At 47.6% G+C, this 7,752-nt stretch overlaps 2 non-coding genes across 2 annotated transcripts; both read right to left on the bottom strand.

The window, feature by feature from the left end:
- Positions 1 to 337: 337 nt before the first annotated feature.
- On the bottom strand, positions 338 to 452 carry LOC127980856 (U5 spliceosomal RNA). Its single transcript, XR_008159858.1, has one exon. It is a non-coding gene; the product is annotated as a U5 spliceosomal RNA (small nuclear RNA).
- Positions 453 to 3,709: 3,257 nt separating this feature from the next.
- LOC127980858 (U5 spliceosomal RNA) lies at positions 3,710 to 3,824 on the bottom strand. The gene has a single exon (XR_008159860.1). It is a non-coding gene; the product is annotated as a U5 spliceosomal RNA (small nuclear RNA).
- Positions 3,825 to 7,752: the final 3,928 nt, after the last annotated feature.

Raw genomic sequence — 7,752 nt, forward strand, 5'->3', positions numbered from 1 at the left:
TCCGGGTCAACTGCTTGGAAGGCAGCTATGCTCACCACTATACCACCAACGCAGTCAGCAGTCAGCAACTTGCGCCGTCACTAAGAAGGCTCGAAGTGCACGAGTCGCCGATAGGGCTAGAGGAGCAGATGAGATCTTTGTTTGGACCCGTCACTAAAGAGAGCCTTCAAGAATTTGCATCCCGTCACGTACAAGAAAGCGCTGCCTTCCCATCCGGCTAAATAAACACGAAGTGGTCAAACGCAGAGAGTGCCTATTCAGACGATGACCAGTGGCAAGCCCTCTCGCAGCATGCTGCCTGACGGTCAAACTGATTCTGCTCTTGACATTTCGATGTAGCTCTGCTGTGAGCAGAGCACCCAAAAATACAGGTCACTCGCAAAAGTTCCCCTCCACGGAAATCTTTAGTAAAAGGCGAAAGATTTATGCGACAATGAAGAGAAACTCGAGCTGTGTCTCCAAACCCTCGGGCCTGTGCGCTGCCTCTGTTAAACTACTACGCTCGCCAAGGGTCATCAAGGGTGACAATGCCTGCCCACATGTGTTTAGTCAGCACCCCCCCCCCCCCCCCCACTCCAAAAGGGAGGAGTAAAACTCAAAAAAGTCCTCTCGGTCCACCAATAACCAAAAGCCCAATCAAGGCAATCTCTTTCTCATGCCTCTATCTGAAAAGTTGGATAAAATCTTATATGAAAAAAAAAGTCTTTTAAAGAAATCCCTTATTCCGAGGTCACCGTAGCCACCAGATCCAGTCTGTATCCGCTTCAGTCACCCGGATCCAGTCCGTATCCAGAGAAGATGGTGGATCAACACCTAGAAAGGACCTCTATGGCCCAGAAACACAGCGGAGACCGTGACAACTAGATGAGCCGCAGATACAAATCCCTTGTAAAGACCACCTGGACAAGACCACAGGAAACAGATGATTCTTCTGCACAGTCTGACATTCCTGCAGCCTGGAGCTGATCTACTGGTTTCGTCTGACAAGGGGAGAACTGTCTCCCCGACTGAGCCTGGTTTCTCACCGGGTTTTTTCTCCATCCTTTCACCGATCGAGTTTTGGTTTCTTGCCTCTGTCGCTTCTGGCAGGCGGAGCTGGGGACACTTCATGTACAGCGATATCGTTGACTTGATTGCAAATTATTGCACAGATACTATTTAAACTGAACTTAGCTGAATGATGTCATCAAAGAGTTCAATAACGAAATGCCTTTAACTGTCATTTTGCTTTTTGACGCACTGTGTTCCTAATTAATGTTGTTCAGTTGCATTGACGCAATACTTTTTGTTTAAAGCGCAATTTAAAAAAAAAAAAAAAAAAAAAAAGAGTCCAAACAATGACCCCTGCTACGGGTAGTGTTCCAAGTGTTATGCGACTTCAGCTAATGATGGGTCCATCAGAAATTTTACGGTGCTAGGGCTGGGTCTGCGTCAGAAGAAGCCATGCATTGTTTAGTTATGTCAGTGCAGTGCCGTCAGTTGGGGGAGAAACGGCAGCATGCACGGCTCCTCGTTAGTATAGTGGACAGTATCTCCGCCTGTCACGCGGAAGACCGGGGTTCGATTCCCCGACGGGGAGAGCTGGTTCTTTTCGTCTTCCGAATGATCCATCCAAAATGTTTGGTTGGAGTCGCAGGTCACAGAAGGAGTTCTGCTTCGACGTCAGCCCGAGCCAAAGGACATGCGTTGGCCGGGAATCGAACCCGGGTCAACTGCTTGGAAGGCAGCTATGCTCACCACTATACCACCAACGCAGGCGGAAGTCAGTAGCTTTATTGACGCACTGTGTTCCTAATAAATGTTGTTCAGTTGCATTGACACAATACTTTTTGTTTAAAGCGCAATAAAAAAAAAAAAAAAAAAAAAAAGAGTCCAAACAATGACCCCTGCTACGGGTAGTGTTGCAAGTGTTATGCGACTTCAGCTAATGATGGGTCCATCCGAAATTATTCCATCCAAAATTTTGGGTGGAGGCACAGGTCACAGAGGGAGTTCTGCTTCGACGTCAGCCCGAGCCAAAGGACATGCGCACTGCTCTCTCCAACTGCTTGGAAGGCAGCTATGCTCACCACTATACCACCAACGCAGTCAGCAGTCAGCAACTTGCGCCGTCACTAAGAAGGCTCGAAGTGCACGAGTCGCCGATAGGGCTAGAGGAGCAGATGAGATCTTTGTTTGGACCCGTCACTAAAGAGAGCCTTCAAGAATTTGCATCCCGTCACGTACAAGAAAGCGCTGCCTTCCCATCCGGCTAAATAAACACGAAGTGGTCAAACGCAGAGAGTGCCTATAATAACCAAAAGCCCAATCAAGGCAATCTCTTTCTCATGCCTCTATCTGAAAAGTTGGATAAAATCTTATATGAAAAAAAAAGTCTTTTAAAGAAATCCCTTATTCCGAGGTCACCGTAGCCACCAGATCCAGTCTGTATCCGCTTCAGTCACCCGGATCCAGTCCGTATCCAGAGAAGATGGTGGATCAACACCTAGAAAGGACCTCTATGGCCCAGAAACACAGCGGAGACCGTGACAACTAGATGAGCCGCAGATACAAATCCCTTGTAAAGACCACCTGGACAAGACCACAGGAAACAGATGATTCTTCTGCACAGTCTGACATTCCTGCAGCCTGGAGCTGATCTACTGGTTTCGTCTGACAAGGGGAGAACTGTCTCCCCGACTGAGCCTGGTTTCTCACCCGGTTTTTTCTCCATCCTTTCACCGATCGAGTTTTGGTTTCTTGCCTCTGTCGCTTCTGGCAGGCGGAGCTGGGGACACTTCATGTACAGCGATATCGTTGACTTGATTGCAAATTATTGCACAGATACTATTTAAACTGAACTTAGCTGAATGATGTCATCAAAGAGTTCAATAACGAAATGCCTTTAACTGTCATTTTGCTTTTTGACGCACTGTGTTCCTAATTAATGTTGTTCAGTTGCATTGACGCAATACTTTTTGTTTAAAGCGCAATTTAAAAAAAAAAAAAAAAAAAAAGAGTCCAAACAATGACCCCTGCTACGGGTAGTGTTCCAAGTGTTATGCGACTTCAGCTAATGATGGGTCCATCAGAAATTTTACGGTGCTAGGGCTGGGTCTGCGTCAGAAGAAGCCATGCATTGTTTAGTTATGTCAGTGCAGTGCCGTCAGTTGGGGGAGAAACGGCAGCATGCACGGCTCCTCGTTAGTATAGTGGACAGTATCTCCGCCTGTCACGCGGAAGACCGGGGTTCGATTCCCCGACGGGGAGAGCTGGTTCTTTTCGTCTTCCGAATGATCCATCCAAAATGTTTGGTTGGAGTCGCAGGTCACAGAAGGAGTTCTGCTTCGACGTCAGCCCGAGCCAAAGGACATGCGTTGGCCGGGAATCGAACCCGGGTCAACTGCTTGGAAGGCAGCTATGCTCACCACTATACCACCAACGCAGTCAGCAGTCAGCAACTTGCGCCGTCACTAAGAAGGCTCGAAGTGCACGAGTCGCCGATAGGGCTAGAGGAGCAGATGAGATCTTTGTTTGGACCCGTCACTAAAGAGAGCCTTCAAGAATTTGCATCCCGTCACGTACAAGAAAGCGCTGCCTTCCCATCCGGCTAAATAAACACGAAGTGGTCAAACGCAGAGAGTGCCTATTCAGACGATGATCAGTGGCAAGCCCTCTCGCAGCATGCTGCCGGACGGTCAAACTGATTCTGCTCTTGACATTTCGATGTAGCTCTGCTGTGAGCAGAGCACCCAAAAATACAGGTCACTCGCAAAAGTTCCCCTCCACGGAAATCTTTAGTAAAAGGCGAAAGATTTATGCGACAATGAAGAGAAACTCGAGCTGTGTCTCCAAACCCTCGGGCCTGTGCGCTGCCTCTGTTAAACTACTACACTCGCCAAGGGTCATCAAGGGTGACAATGCCTGCCCACATGTGTTTCGTCAGCACCCCCCCCCCCCCCACTCCAAAAGGGAGGAGTAAAACTCAAAAAAGTCCTCTCGGTCCACCAATAACCAAAAGCCCAATCAAGGCAATCTCTTTCTCATGCCTCTATCTGAAAAGTTGGATAAAATCTTATATGAAAAAAAAAGTCTTTTAAAGAAATCCCTTATTCCGAGGTCACCGTAGCCACCAGATCCAGTCTGTATCCGCTTCAGTCACCCGGATCCAGTCCGTATCCAGAGAAGATGGTGGATCAACACCTAGAAAGGACCTCTATGGCCCAGAAACACAGCGGAGACCGTGACAACTAGATGAGCCGCAGATACAAATCCCTTGTAAAGACCACCTGGACAAGACCACAGGAAACAGATGATTCTTCTGCACAGTCTGACATTCCTGCAGCCTGGAGCTGATCTACTGGTTTCGTCTGACAAGGGGAGAACTGTCTCCCCGACTGAGCCTGGTTTCTCACCGGGTTTTTTCTCCATCCTTTCACCGATCGAGTTTTGGTTTCTTCCCTCTGTCGCTTCTGGCAGGCGGAGCTGGGGACACTTCATGTACAGCGATATCGTTGACTTGATTGCAAATTATTGCACAGATACTATTTAAACTGAACTTAGCTGAATGATGTCATCAAAGAGTTCAATAACGAAATGCCTTTAACTGTCATTTTGCTTTTTGACGCACTGTGTTCCTAATTAATGTTGTTCAGTTGCATTGACGCAATACTTTTTGTTTAAAGCGCAATTTAAAAAAAAAAAAAAAAAAAAAAGAGTCCAAACAATGACCCCTGCTACGGGTAGTGTTCCAAGTGTTATGCGACTTCAGCTAATGATGGGTCCATCAGAAATTTTACGGTGCTAGGGCTGGGTCTGCGTCAGAAGAAGCCATGCATTGTTTAGTTATGTCAGTGCAGTGCCGTCAGTTGGGGGAGAAACGGCAGCATGCACGGCTCCTCGTTAGTATAGTGGACAGTATCTCCGCCTGTCACGCGGAAGACCGGGGTTCGATTCCCCGACGGGGAGAGCTGGTTCTTTTCGTCTTCCGAATGATCCATCCAAAATGTTTGGTTGGAGTCGCAGGTCACAGAAGGAGTTCTGCTTCGACGTCAGCCCGAGCCAAAGGACATGCGTTGGCCGGGAATCGAACCCGGGTCAACTGCTTGGAAGGCAGCTATGCTCACCACTATACCACCAACGCAGGCGGAAGTCAGTAGCTTTATTGACGCACTGTGTTCCTAATAAATGTTGTTCAGTTGCATTGACACAATACTTTTTGTTTAAAGCGCAATTAAAAAAAAAAAAAAAAAAAAAAAAGAGTCCAAACAATGACCCCTGCTACCGGTAGTGTTGCAAGTGTTATGCGACTTCAGCTAATGATGGGTCCATCCGAAATTATTCCATCCAAAAGTTTTGGGTGGAGGCACAGGTCACAGAGGGAGTTCTGCTTCGACGTCAGCCCGAGCCAAAGGACATGCGCACTGCTCTCTCCAACTGCTTGGAAGGCAGCTATGCTCACCACTATACCACCAACGCAGTCAGCAGTCAGCAACTTGCGCCGTCACTAAGAAGGCTCGAAGTGCACGAGTCGCCGATAGGGCTAGAGGAGCAGATGAGATCTTTGTTTGGACCCGTCACTAAAGAGAGCCTTCAAGAATTTGCATCCCGTCACGTACAAGAAAGCGCTGCCTTCCCATCCGGCTAAATAAACACGAAGTGGTCAAACGCAGAGAGTGCCTATAATAACCAAAAGCCCAATCAAGGCAATCTCTTTCTCATGCCTCTATCTGAAAAGTTGGATAAAATCTTATATGAAAAAAAAAGTCTTTTAAAGAAATCCCTTATTCCGAGGTCACCGTAGCCACCAGATCCAGTCTGTATCCGCTTCAGTCACCCGGATCCAGTCCGTATCCAGAGAAGATGGTGGATCAACACCTAGAAAGGACCTCTATGGCCCAGAAACACAGCGGAGACCGTGACAACTAGATGAGCCGCAGATACAAATCCCTTGTAAAGACCACCTGGACAAGACCACAGGAAACAGATGATTCTTCTGCACAGTCTGACATTCCTGCAGCCTGGAGCTGATCTACTGGTTTCGTCTGACAAGGGGAGAACTGTCTCCCCGACTGAGCCTGGTTTCTCACCGGGTTTTTTCTCCATCCTTTCACCGATCGAGTTTTGGTTTCTTGCCTCTGTCGCTTCTGGCAGGCGGAGCTGGGGACACTTCATGTACAGCGATATCGTTGACTTGATTGCAAATTATTGCACAGATACTATTTAAACTGAACTTAGCTGAATGATGTCATCAAAGAGTTCAATAACGAAATGCCTTTAACTGTCATTTTGCTTTTTGACGCACTGTGTTCCTAATTAATGTTGTTCAGTTGCATTGACGCAATACTTTTTGTTTAAAGCGCAATTTAAAAAAAAAAAAAAAAAAAAAGAGTCCAAACAATGACCCCTCTACGGGTAGTGTTCCAAGTGTTATGCGACTTCAGCTAATGATGGGTCCATCAGAAATTTTACGGTGCTAGGGCTGGGTCTGCGTCAGAAGAAGCCATGCATTGTTTAGTTATGTCAGTGCAGTGCCGTCAGTTGGGGGAGAAACGGCAGCATGCACGGCTCCTCGTTAGTATAGTGGACAGTATCTCCGCCTGTCACGCGGAAGACCGGGGTTCGATTCCCCGACGGGGAGAGCTGGTTCTTTTCGTCTTCCGAATGATCCATCCAAAATGTTTGGTTGGAGTCGCAGGTCACAGAAGGAGTTCTGCTTCGACGTCAGCCCGAGCCAAAGGACATGCGTTGGCCGGGAATCGAACCCGGGTCAACTGCTTGGAAGGCAGCTATGCTCACCACTATACCACCAACGCAGGCGGAAGTCAGTAGCTTTATTGACGCACTGTGTTCCTAATAAATGTTGTTCAGTTGCATTGACACAATACTTTTTGTTTAAAGCGCAATTAAAAAAAAAAAAAAAAAAAAAAAAGAGTCCAAACAATGACCCCTGCTACCGGTAGTGTTGCAAGTGTTATGCGACTTCAGCTAATGATGGGTCCATCCGAAATTATTCCATCCAAAAGTTTTGGGTGGAGGCACAGGTCACAGAGGGAGTTCTGCTTCGACGTCAGCCCGAGCCAAAGGACATGCGCACTGCTCTCTCCAACTGCTTGGAAGGCAGCTATGCTCACCACTATACCACCAACGCAGTCAGCAGTCAGCAACTTGCGCCGTCACTAAGAAGGCTCGAAGTGCACGAGTCGCCGATAGGGCTAGAGGAGCAGATGAGATCTTTGTTTGGACCCGTCACTAAAGAGAGCCTTCAAGAATTTGCATCCCGTCACGTACAAGAAAGCGCTGCCTTCCCATCCGGCTAAATAAACACGAAGTGGTCAAACGCAGAGAGTGCCTATAATAACCAAAAGCCCAATCAAGGCAATCTCTTTCTCATGCCTCTATCTGAAAAGTTGGATAAAATCTTATATGAAAAAAAAAGTCTTTTAAAGAAATCCCTTATTCCGAGGTCACCGTAGCCACCAGATCCAGTCTGTATCCGCTTCAGTCACCCGGATCCAGTCCGTATCCAGAGAAGATGGTGGATCAACACCTAGAAAGGACCTCTATGGCCCAGAAACACAGCGGAGACCGTGACAACTAGATGAGCCGCAGATACAAATCCCTTGTAAAGACCACCTGGACAAGACCACAGGAAACAGATGATTCTTCTGCACAGTCTGACATTCCTGCAGCCTGGAGCTGATCTACTGGTTTCGTCTGACAAGGGGAGAACTGTCTCCCCGACTGAGCCTGGTTTCTCACCGGGTTTTTTCT

This window comes from Carassius gibelio, chromosome B19, assembly GCF_023724105.1.
Source record: "Carassius gibelio isolate Cgi1373 ecotype wild population from Czech Republic chromosome B19, carGib1.2-hapl.c, whole genome shotgun sequence".
Classification (NCBI taxonomy): domain Eukaryota; kingdom Metazoa; phylum Chordata; class Actinopteri; order Cypriniformes; family Cyprinidae; genus Carassius; species Carassius gibelio.